Source organism: Photinus pyralis, unplaced genomic scaffold (assembly GCF_008802855.1).
Source record: "Photinus pyralis isolate 1611_PpyrPB1 unplaced genomic scaffold, Ppyr1.3 Ppyr1.4_LG6, whole genome shotgun sequence".
In the NCBI taxonomy this organism is placed as follows: Eukaryota; Metazoa; Arthropoda; class Insecta; order Coleoptera; family Lampyridae; genus Photinus; species Photinus pyralis.
In genome coordinates, this window is record NW_022170663.1 from 34,914,421 (window position 1) to 34,927,673 (window position 13,253).

General features: G+C 37.6%; 2 protein-coding genes across 4 annotated transcripts in view; both read right to left on the reverse strand.

Annotated features, from left to right (window-relative positions):
* Window positions 1-13,253, reverse strand: part of LOC116173045 (neurocalcin homolog) — a 57,637-nt gene that overhangs the window by 35,602 nt on the left and 8,782 nt on the right. The window lies entirely within an intron of this gene.
* Window positions 1-13,253, reverse strand: part of LOC116173046 (neuronal calcium sensor 2) — a 53,289-nt gene that overhangs the window by 31,440 nt on the left and 8,596 nt on the right. Inside the window, exon 1 of one of the 3 annotated variants that reach the window (XM_031490332.1) lies at window positions 4,821-5,191. The exons of 1 other annotated variant lie outside the window; for it this stretch is intronic. The gene's annotated coding sequence lies outside the window, so the exon portion shown is untranslated. Of the gene's footprint in view, window positions 1-4,820; window positions 5,194-13,253 lie in introns of those variants that run through there. One more of the 3 variants, XM_031490330.1, reaches the window with a different exon arrangement.

Sequence of the window (13,253 nt, forward strand, 5' to 3'; positions counted from 1 at the left end):
AGATCGCACGATAGGAAGGTTTACAATAACATTCCGAGGTCTATGAGGCCCTTTTTGAAAGCGAGGTTTCCTTTCTTGTTAGATGATTAATGGGTAGACTTCACCAATAGATATGTCTCGTCTTGACAATTCATTTTGACTTTGTAGGTACTTTCATCCGACAACGCGTTTTCTAGGACTTTTCATCTAAAAGTAATTCAAAGCCGGACGGACAGACGGATGGACAAAACGCAAGCAATACCACATTTTTTTCATTCTTAAAAAATGCGCTAAAAATACTAACAAAATCATTACATGAAATCCATTTTGGAGGATTTGTGCGAGAAGGACAATTTTTTTGCAAATTTTATACAAAAATGAATATACACTGGATGAAAACGTTCCTTATCCATGACGTTTGAAACCAAGTGATTCAAGGATGCGATTTATCAAATCTTTTCATTTCCATCGGTGAAATGTAATAAATAATGCAAGAGCACAGCATTTTGCGAACATTATTAACCTCGTTATTAACAGTACTACGCCATTTTCATGGTGGCATTTCAAGACCACAGTATCTGGAAGCGCTTCGTTCCGAAAGGAATTGAAAATCCGTTTGAAACCGTTCCCGTTAAGATTTTTCAATTATCTTTGTTGCGTTCAAACGCTCTTGTCATTTAGAAGACAATTCATAGAGTTGCCGTTTACTCTGATTGAGTTATCCGAGGTTTCCGAGGCCGCCCCGCCGACCTTGACCAGGAACAAGGCCGCAACTTTTGGTTGCGATCGAGTCTGCCCGTCGGTTCCGCCGACAGTACATCCAGGTCGTTTTTAGGGACATTTTTCGAAAAAAATTCCCTTTACGTGATGGTTTTGGCCGTCCTCGAGAACGAAAAGAGACAGTGATGTTAAATCTTCGCCAATCGATTTCTACGAGTTCAAGGATCAGTGCTATTGCATATGAGCCGCATTTCGAATGCGATCTGGGCGTAAAAAATTCTTGGTTCACATTATACTTAAGCACTTGCATTCGAATGTTTCAAGATATTTCAGGCAGCTACAGGAGAACTTTTATAGACATTTAAAAAGAATAAATTAGGATAATTTTTACGCAACAAAATGTGTCAGTGAAAGTTTGAGAAAGTTTCAGGAAAGAGGGGAAATTATGGTATTGCTGTTATTTCCTTCCGATAATGGTTTCCACAGCAAAACTGGGAAACTTTTCCTTTTCAATTGAGAGGCACAATTCAAACGAACCCCAAATACAGTTCTTTAATTTAATCCACTTTAGCCCCTGACACTACCACTAATTACGGGCCTAAAGCCTTCCGATGATCAAATTCAAATTTGCACTGTTTTTACACTGAAAAGTAATGCACCTCTAATCCTAATGCCGCAACTTTACCTTTAAGCATTCAATAAATATTCCATGTTTTAAGGGAAAGTTTGGTCCATTAAGAGTACAATGGATTACCTGCCGCCTTTATACTCGAGAGGGTAAGGTACTGTATTTGGTTTATTTAAATTATGTCTCTCAATAACAAAAATCGATTTTTATTAAAAACCGCACCATTTACGGATGTATAAATACAAGGGAGGTAATGACGGATTACCTTTTATTACCGTCGCCGGCAGTTAAGCTTCACATTAAATATGCAAATGTTTTGCTGGAATCCCTGTGGTAACTTTACGCTGCTCTATAAGTAATTAGGGTCGGTTAGGAGGTGTTTTCGTAAAATCTTTTTGAGAGACACTATAGTCGGGAATTAGCATTTTGGAAATAGCCCAATTTCTAAACCAACTTAACAGTATTCACTTAAAACTAGTCTTTCATTTTCTCCATTTCTTCAGAATTTGCGCTCATTTCCTTCTAATTTCGTATTATATCATGGGGATCTCGGAAAGCATAGAAGATACGATGATGGAAAATTAGGGAAAAGTTGCGCCATTACACAGTTATTATCATGCTGTAAAGAAAAGCAGAAAATACCGACCACTTCCGAAGATGTGTCAGAACAGCCGAAATTTGCCGATTTACCAATGTCTATGGGTTCGGAGATCCCCATGGACATCATTATCTTGGGACATATTTTGTGAATTTTTAGACACACACAATTTCTTCTTATTCCCCCAAAACCTCTCTACTCTATATCTCCAGAATTACCGCAAACTTCTTCAAAGCTTCGTGCATTTCTCTCAATTTCCCCAATTTCTAACAAAACAAGTAACCCTCGAAGTAACTATATTTATTTAAAGATTATTTATTATTCTCCCGATTTTCTTCCATGTTTCCATACAATTCCTTCGTATTTCCCGAGAACCTTTTCTTATTTCATGAAATTGTCGGCTTGTTTTGGAAAGGTAAGATCGCCTTTTCAATCAGATTTTCAATATAAGAGACCTGTGATTCGATCGGAAAACACATTGCCTAACTCGAAAAGCTATGGACAGAAATTCCAAGACGAGACTTGGACCTAAGCAGAGGAATGGTCACGGTAAGGACGATGAGAGTGGCGACAAGTTAAAGAAGTTTGTCCCAAAATGCTATAAATGTGGCAAGTAACGCCATTATAAGCGAAACCGTAAGAATCCAAGAAAGGAAGAGTCGATGGGGCCTTTTTTAAGGTATCACGACAGGATTCAGGGCGTAGCGTATACCGAAAAAAAAACATACCGGAGAGTGTGAGGGAGGATGGTATATTACGAGATTTTTGTGAGTATGATTTCATGATTCTACGAAAAGAATCATTTAATTTTCGTTGACTGGGGTATTCTATAAGCTACCTGGATCAGAAGGATTCTCGATGAAATGGATTGCAAATGTACTCCTGTGTGGAAAGTGGATAATCAAAGCGCCATTAATCTTAATCCGTGAGAGTTTTGATTATGGTCAAATTGGCATTGAGTATGTGAATTCACTAGACAGCGCTTCGAGAACCTTTGTAGCATCATCGGAATAAGTGAAGTGCTGTTTTTAAGTGAATAGTGAAGTGTTTATGGAAAAATCAAAAAACCAGCCCTTAATGATTTCGAATGTTAGGGTGTTGCTATGAGAGTGATCGTAAATTAATAACAGATATTGAAAACTGTCAGCTTGCCTTTTACCTTGAACATTTCTTTTTATCATTACCTAATTACATTACATTATCCCATTAAATTCTCCAAAAATGTTTTTACATGTCTCCCATTCTTCCATTTCACCAGAATCCCTTAAAAGTTACCTTATTTCATGAGAATTTCTTCAGCATTTAAATGACATTAAATTTTATCAGATTTTATACGAAAAAATCCTAATAATTTTCTTGTATTTCCAATTCATCTTCAAAATTTTCTCTTCATTTCAACCAAAATATTATATTTCCTTCAAAGACCCTCTTCAAGATTTCTAGCATTATATCTTAAATTGCCTCTTTCACAACAATTCCGATTTTCCGTTGGTTTGAAGCTAACGTTATAAAGTAAAAATCCCGATTTTAGTAGAGTGAGACCAGTTTGGGCGTAAAACTCGTTTTCTCGAGCCAACTTGTTCGAAAATCTACCACGGTTTCTAATAAACCCGTTAGGTGAATGACATGTTTTGCAATTTCAATTGCACATTCTGCCTTTATGCATTACTAATTACAATTTCGTCCTCTTTTGACATGCGAACGCCATTCTTTCGAGATTCTGACCAATGAAAAGATTGCATTTTCAGAATAAAGTTAAGGCGTCACACTTTTCCCGATTGATTGAGCCATTTTACCACACAGTAAAAAATTATATGTTTATAGCCTTACATTTTATATCGCGTAGTTTTTTGTGGCAGTTTATCGACGACAAAAAGTCGTCATTTCATCCCTAGAATGGCATAGCACTGTCGCTAACTAGTCTAAAAGCGGTTTGCTCGTATACGTAATAGTGAAAATTCGAATTGAAAATGTTTTTTAATCTGAAACCTCATTAAAAAAGCTGCATCCATCAGTTTACAAAGTCTCTGCCATTTATACTAGCAACCGTAAAACGCACACCAAAAGGTAAGCTGTAAAATTTTATGGCTGCCACAATGCAATTAGTTTTCCGAAAAAGATCCATAAAACCAAAAAGCAAGTACGATATTTCAGGTACAATAAAATTCTAAATTTAAAATGAGTTCCATACCCGATTTCGTACAAAATCTATGCGACAGCTTTAATACACACGTATTTCGAATCACATTTGGCAATTGGCATCACACCCAGATTTTAATCTAGTTAACTACCCCTACCGAAATAGAAATTGTAACCTATTCTACTTAAAAAAAAGGATGAATCGAGTAATTCGGGGAAATAAGTCGATAATTCCGTTAAGTGTGCGAACGGAGGGTGGAGAAAAATTTAATTAGAATTCGGAATTTCGTCCGGAACCTCTTAAGTGAGCGGTTTAAGTAATACCTTAATTTGTATTCAAACAATAGAGGACAATCCGACAACGCCCGTTTTATAAATAGTTTCGATTATGCATTCAGCACCCTCGTAGAATGAGGTAATAAGTTACGCGTATCCAATATTAATGGATGAAAATGAGAACTTTTCATGCTTAGAACATCTCGTCCGGTTGACCGCTACAAGAGAGAATAGGGGTTTACGCTTGTAGCGCCACGCCATAAGTAAATAGCGGGGTGGATTTAACTACACGTAAGACTCAAAAACGATTAGGGATTTGAAGTAGTTGTTGGCCGAAAGCCTATACACCCCCAATTGTAGGGGTGGACAAAACATGAGGCCCCATTAATTTACAACAACGCGAGATTAAACTGGCAATTTTACGTTAATGAGGAAGACCAAAATTAGTATTAGAGTAAATGGCCTTATAAATACATTTACCGTACGATGTGAATGTGTAATGCTGCAGCAATTGATGTTGACAAATAAACTGATGAACTTGAAGATGCTATGAAAGACACACGTCACTGCTTCATTTTGCTAAGGATCAAGAACAAAAAAGAGTATATGTAGCAAAAACAATTCGTGTGCGAGCAGACGAATTTGGTCCCAAGGTATAAGGTAACACTAATTTTTGCGTCACATTACAGCACTGTATATGGCAAATTCGGCAAACAAAAGCACTCAGAGAAGCATTATGGGAAATCTGGAGCACCCGCAGGTAAAAGTACTTTACAATAATAAACCGGGGGGGCGTCAAGTACGCGAGTAGGACGCGATCCTGCGACTAGTCCTGCGACGGCAACAGTTCTTAGATCAATATTGGCAACAGCTCGCGTGCGCCGGCAAGCTCTCTCGTTTGCTGCTCACCACCACCTGGTAGCAATCACAGGTAGCAACACAGAAGCCTCGACAACTGCCTACCCAAAAATTCAATTTCATCCCCAAAGTGTGTGCGTGAAAAATTGCACCTCAAATGCATATGCCCTCCTAAGCTACACAAAAATTCGAATCACGTCTTCGCATATAGATTCTATTTTGTTTCAAGTGTCATGCAGGTCGCTAGGACAACGCATTATAAAGAATGTTGCCCACTTGTCGGGCCAACTAAAGTAGGATCGATTTTCCTTTCTTTTTAGTGCAATAAACCTCGAGAAATCGGTTGATTTCATAATTATCGTGACATTAAAGCCCCACGGTCGATTTAGTTCGTGGGTGCGCGAAAATCAAATTTCTCGAAAGCTTTTAATAACCGTTATATTCGTAAAATGTAACATTGGAAATTCGTTGCCAAGATTCCAATTAGGGGTGGTGCAGGCTGAGCGAGGCTGATCGCGCTAATGAGGAGCGACGCTAGCACACCCGTAATCTTAAACGCTTGAATTGGAAGAGTAGATTTGAATTGGTTAAGATTGGCACGTATGTCACTTATTCAATAAAGCCGTACTACATTACGAAGGGGCCACAGCATTTTGCTTAGGATGACTGCGTACCGGAAGTCCGTGGCCCAGTCGATAATTATCCGCAATGCAGCTGCACTTGTATTCATTCTTCTTGAGAAACACCTTTCAGATGCAGTTCTATTTCCATATATCACGTCCAGAGCTCGAGCAATTTTATCCTGGGAACGTGCCGCCGGTTACAAACTATTGAAGATCTAAAGCAAATAAAAACGCAAAGCATTTTCTCAACTCTCAGATCGCGAAATGTCTATTAGACGATAAGGAAGCATATTATAACGTTAATTGCCTCCCTGAATTAGGGTGGCAATTGCAGAAGTAACATTTAAATCCGATTGTACTAATAACGCAATTGACCAGGAACATGCAGTGAATAATGAAGAATCAACCCCTAAAGAACTGAATAAGGACAAGGGAACATATTGCAACGAAAGAACTAATACATCATCTAATTAGGGTGTCTAGAACTGTCGTGAGAATTAAGGCGATACATCAACTCCTAAAGCACTTAAAAGGCTTGAATCAAAAGGGCGCAGTCATACTTAACTATATCAATCTTTATTGGACGCCAGCTTGGCACAACTACACATTAAAGTTATAACAAAATAAAACTAAAATGCATTCTTTTCCCTTCTTTTCATTAAAATCCGTGTCATCCACTTCTCACCTTTTCATTCCTACTGTTCCATTTCCAAGTCCGTTATACTGTTCCATAACGATTATGTTCTCATCTTCCCCGCCGAATATTCTATATTCTTTCTTCTTCTTGTCTTCATTTCTCTTTCCCTCTCTCTTCATTTCCGCATCTGAACCGCGTTGTTGTTTCTCCTTTCCCACAAATATCTTGGTAACCATTCCCCTCTCTATCTTCAGCCCAGCCCAGATCATACTAGTCCTTGTTGTATTTGTGCACGCAGATCCCCTTTTGCTGGTCATTTTTCTCCTACTCCTCTTCTCCTTTCGACCTCAACTCATCCGTATCCAGGTCTGTATCCATTTCTTTCGTAATATTTTCCTCGTTGTTCATTCCACATTCCTTTTGCGTTCATCCTCGTTGTCAAGCATTCTTTCACCAATTCGCTTTCTCTATCTCCCAATTCTTCGAATCATACGGCCCTGCGCCCCGACGCTATCTTTTCAATTTTTGTTTCCCCCACTGTGGTGTCCTTCCGTTTAACTCTAATACCCATTTGTAACACCGTCTTTGTACTTCTTCCAGTTCTTCCCATTCCTTCCACTCCCATACCTCCGTTCCGTACATGAGCACCCCTCTCACCATCGCACCGAACAGGTACTTTCTTGTTCCAAAAACATTCTTGAAACACCTCTCTCCAATTCCTCACACCTATTTCATCGCCACTACCCCCTTTAATTCTCTTATCTGCGCATTTGTCCCATTATTTCTTTGCATTATTGGTACCTTCTGTCTCAATACTTTTTCCATGTCTCGTAAGTAGAGATTAAATAAAGGCATCTCTGTTTTAATCCTTTATATATCCAAAAGACTTCAGACCCCTTTCCTTCTATTCTTACCCTTAATCTTGTTCTCCATATAGTTTCCTGATTCTTTCATTTCTTGTCAATTTTCCCATCTTCCATACTTTATCCCTTTCCACTTTGTCAAACGCTGCGTTTAAGTCCATGGTAAACAAGAACCTCTTTCTGCCCTTTTTTTAAATTCCTTTGCCACCAATCACAATGTCCCCTTCGTTCCATTCCTCGGGTTTCCCCCTGCTTTCCATACCTTGTTTACTAGATTTCTCACCCTTTCCTTAACCCTACATGTGGCGAAAATTCAAGCGATTCTTATCTCATCTCATCTCTCCCCGCCGCGTTTCCTTTCTGCAGTCTTTTTAATTGCTGCTCGATCTCATCTCTTGTTATCTCATCTCCTTCAACTTCCTCTCTTCCATAGCCTCCTCTTTCTCCTGCTTTCCTTGTAGTAACTTGACAAAATGTTTCCATTCCTTTAATTGTATTTCCCTCTCACCTTTCTTTTTTCCTCTGTTTATCACCTTTTAAAAATCCTTTTCCGTTTTTATTTCCCTGATTTGCTCTGTATATTCTTTCAGTTTCTCCATCTTTTTAGCGCATTGTTTAAGAATTAAAAATAATGGGCTATTGTTTGCGTTTTTTCCGTCCGCCCGGCCTGTTGCCATACTTTTCCGGGACTGTTAGCGGTTTTCTCCATATCCCAGTGTCCCAAAAAGGCGCCTCGGGACACGATATTGTCCCAGTTTTGCAAAATCCACGAGAGGAAGTGTTTAAAATATTGAATAGCCACATTTAATGGCTCTACATATATCCTATACATGTTTGTGGTTTGAGAAAGACGTAATTAGTCTAAAAACCCGTACAGGTATCAAAATTTCACCCCCCCCCTTCTCCGGGGGGGGGGCTTCCATACCACCCAGTTATTGGTGTTTTTAAATATAAAACGTACATAACTTTTACATGCGGCAACCAATTGATCTCATACGGATGCCTTTAGTGGTGCCAAGTCAAATATTTAAGAATGAGGGGAGGGGGCACATGTTCTACTCTCCATGGAATATGAAAGGTCTCAACAAAAGGAACTGTTTTCAACCGCCCTTGTTTCGGATCCCTTATCAAAAAAAGAGGGGGTTTGAGGTATTCTTCATGGTACTCTTTTTTTGAAGGTATAACAAGATCAGACCTAGTAGAGTATGTAGATATTGTAATTCTGCATCCGAAATGGTGTTTTACGAAATTTTCCGGTGGTCATGACCTTTTTTATAGTAAAAAAACCACTCAAAAGTTTTGGCCCGATTTAGCTCCACTATATGTGAATTTAAATAATACTAAAAATAATAAGATAATATCGTTAGCAGAAAGTAGGTTACCACACAAGAACGAAATTTAGTGCTGTACATTTTTATTCGCGTTTATTGAATTGCCAGTAGACCTTTTTTCTACATAAAAAATTTAAGGTACCTAAATATTTGATGCAACATTTTAGTTACACCCCTTACGATACGTGATTGTCGTTGAACCGATATAATTTCACAAAAGGTAGGGATTTGCATTTGTATTTCTCTTTCTAGTGTTACTCTTATGAATAGAAAAAGCAACATATAAAATAGCAATAGAATTTCAGCAAGAGATTTGCATAATTAATATGTACTTGGAAGTGACTAGTGAACCGTAAACATATGTAAAAATATGCACACTCGTATGCATATCGCATATAGTATGTAAAATATTGAGCTACACAATTTAGATAAAAAGGAATACATTCTATCTCGCATGAGTGCTCGAGAACAACCAAATAATGAAATAAAAAAAAACTTTGTGCGGTTTTTAATAGAAATCGATTACGCATTAGAGGTGACGGCGAATTACCTTGTTGTACTGAAGTGGGGTGAATTAAGGAATTGTAATTCTTTTTTAATTCGTTTCTAAATGTTACTAGAGAACCGCTAATATCGAAAAATGTGTAGTTTTAAGGTCCTTCAATGTCTACTGCGCAGTAATACTGTTAATTATACAGGGTTGCTCATAAAGCTGTGGTACACCAATTAAATTTTTTTAAACAGAAAACTGTACATTGTTCCATATTTCAATTCTTTTTTTCAATTTTAAGCAGAATTTGTGAATTTTTGCTAGTTGCGCACATCTAGAGCACGCTACCACATAGCGAAGGTCTATGCGACGTCTAGGAGCTGAGGTATACAGTGCGGATCGGCCGAGGGAAAACTGAGGACATAAGCTTAGGTTACCTACACAAAAACATTAATTGTCGCAAAATTGCTACCCCAAGATTGGTGGCGAAGAAAAATTTTAATCTTGACAAAATTGGAGGTCTGGGGATTTGGATAACGAATCCAAACTTTACTTTATTTCAAAATTTACAAAAAATTCCTTGCCCACAGTAGACTATCGCAAAGATGCTTCATTCCTCCTTTCCACAATTGGTTTAGAGCAATTTTAGAGGTTAGCGTGGTGGAAAGTACGTTGATGAAAACAGTCGTAGAATGGCTGTGTATTCAAATTGGTTCTTCCTCCAAACTGTCGAACCGATTTGGAAAATTTTGTTATATACCTCTAATAGTACGAGTGAAATAGATATAGCCCATTGACACTCTTTAAAATGGCACCCCCTATAAAGCCAACGAAGTAGCTATTTAAGAAAAATTGTAGGGCGACAACATATTTACAACATATTATTTAAAGTCCGAAAATTCCTATATAAGGTGATGTGAAACAAAATGATTATGCATTCTAATGACATGCCAATCTTATATCAAATGGCAAGTGGAGCATGATATAAAATGGGGTTCAGAACATGACAATACTGTTTCTATGGAAACGACCGCGACAGCAGAACCTAAGCTTGCTATTTTGGACGTCTAAATAATATTCAGAATTGCCAGAAGCAATGATTTACAAGTTTTCTGCTATAAAATAAAGTTTTGTATTATATCTACACGACGTTAAAGAGAAGTAACCATCTCGTAAGTGAATTCACTCAATGATTAGAATATCCCTTTATTATATTATTAGTACCTGTTTTTTTATATCAATCATAAAAAGACATTCAAATTTGATTCCGTGGACATTTTCGTAAAAAGAACTTATGATCTTTAAAATAACGTGTCACTCAATGGGAGTGCATATTATAATTTTAAACTGGGGGTAGTTAGGGGTGCGGGAGTGAATTAACTTGGTCGAAAAATCTTCAATTTCACCGGACTTGAGTTGCAAAATTATCTCCCATTTCTATCACAAACATTTTGCGTGAGAGAATTTCGTCGGCGCAACAGTTAAACAGACGTTTGTGATAAAATCGAGCTCATGCACACATAGCAAAAGGTGCCACGTACATTTTGCATTGTTCCCATGACAGAAAATTTTGTTAACAGTTGCGATAGGTACCCTAAAACTGATCTTGATGACAGCTTTAACGAGCAGCTTTAAACAGTACGCATGTGGATGACAGTTGTTAACAAAGGGAAACTTTAGGCACGCCGTTTTTGAAAAGTTGTAACGCGATTAAGTCGAAACTCCCGATTTGTTAACTCTAAATAAATTTGCCATCCCGAATCGACAACCTATAACTCAATTGATTTATTCTGCTTCATTTTTCCACTTCACCAAATTTTGTTACACGTCTGAAGGGAGAGTAAGACGGATTAAGTTATTACCGAGCCAAAATTGCCCTATACGTTTTCTCGATGGCGTTGAAAGAAAATTTATCGGGCGAATTTGAAAGAATCAATGCCAACTTCGGCAGCGAAGAATATAGCAGGCATTGATTAATGTGTTGTGGTTGTTCCAACATTTTTTTTCCCCCGATTCTTAATAAATTGTTCGCGGGGTGTGTAACAACATTTGCTGGGGAAAATTCAATTCTTTTTCGATCCAGACATAAACTGATTAATTAAGGAAAGCAATTCGTAACAAACCTTTACTTCGTAGTTTTCATTTTTATTGTCCAAAGCAAGTAGTAGTATTCAATATGGATCAAACGTCTGTAACAGAAAATTAAATTTGGAATGCTGCTTCAGTTGACAACCGTGATGTAGAAACAAGTAATTTGAAGTAGAATGCCAAGGATGAGTTTTTAGTTATTCATTAATGCACCATTACTAATAATTGCATCATAAAATACCAGTACAATTAAATCGAAGGTATTAATAACTTCGATGGCAAAGGAAATTATTTTTAGAATTTGTGCACTTTACCTACCTACGCACAACTGAATATTTTAGTCGTGAAGACATCCAAAATACGAGTATTCTCGGTGGTAGGTGTCGACCAGCTGCTGCACAGCGCCAGGGTCAATTTCGCCAACAAATTTTTCAAAATTCCTACCACGTAAAAGCGCACCCCTAATCGGGGGTGCGAAAAGAATTCTGATTTGGACGAAAATTAGTATCTGGGGGTTTTTGAATGTGAACATTCTTGGCTGGACAACGAAAATGATAGAGAATGCCACGTGTTGTGCACATACTTGATGACTAAGAACAAAATTGCCGAACATTTTTTTAAAATCACTTTTCAAAAGTTATGAATAGATATAATCTGAATCCGAGCCTGAACATAATGAAGGTTATCCATGCATACCTTATTAGATCTGGAACACCCTCCTTGCCATGCCTCTTTCATACTTTGTGGAATGTTCCTTCATACCCTACTATCTACCGATTTGGCTTTCTTAAAATGCTTTAGTCACGCCTCTTTTACGTTTCCTCACGTTACGCTCCCTTTTTGCACACCTCTATCAAGTTTCCTTCCACTTTCATCAATTAGTACTTAATTTACGTACCTCGTTCCTATGGTTTTCATACCTGCCTCACGCTTCCTTTTGGCCTTGCGTCACTTTCTTCGCTTATTTGTAATTTTTTGATTTTTTCCCAAAAATACACACATGTAAATTGCACGCGAGATAAAAAGTCCATTCAGTAATTAAGGGAATGTTCACGCACGATATGGTAAGTTCAGTAAATGAAGGAAACCTACACCAATAGTGCATTAGCAATTCTAGTATTAATTGTACACTCAGATTTTCTCACAAATTGTGGTTCCTATGAATCATCTTGCAACAAGGTCAACGTTTCTTTTTTGAAAACCTAATGAGTGTTTTGATGTGCTATCAACGTATGCATATCCACAAATTGATCAGTCGAAGGCGCTAACAAAAAGAATAACACAAAACTATTTGCAATGGATAAAAACAGTGTGCAGTGGCGTGAATTTATCCGAAGCTATGAGCTTTTCAAAAATTGAGTTACACGTAGAGCACAATTCCACAACAATGAGCAATATGATCATATTCAAGCATTTCGCAACATTCCATTTTTACTTGAAATCATGACACGCATTAGTCAGTTTACTACGATGTTACAAACATCTATGGCTCAACTATGCACTAATTAATGGATATAGATTAATTAATTGAGCAGTTACCCCGCATTGATGATTGCCACTCCAATACACTTTAAGCAAATCGTAGTACAGCGTTGTAATGTAATGCAATAAATTTATTATCTCTATCATAGAATCGTGCTAATGACGTTTTTCGTTCTCAATCCTTTTTGTTGTGAATGATGTAGGCAGATACAATGGGGAATCACGAATAATGAACGTGCGTCATTAATTAATGTTATTATTCAAATCAATTTTCCCTATTGTTATCAGCGAGATGGAGCGCCAAGTAAACAAAGAGTCAACGAGGCGGTTATTACTAAAATTGAAGCAGCTAACAATGTGAGAATATAAATCGTTAGTGATAACAAAAGTCGCTAGAAAGAACTGAGCTACTCAAAAATTCTTGCCACGATACGTGACCCAGCATCATTCATGCGTGCTTCCGTAAAATGTAATCTTCCAGATATTGTTTGGTGTATTCCCCTAACACAATCGATAAATATCAGCGCGCAACAAGAAAGTA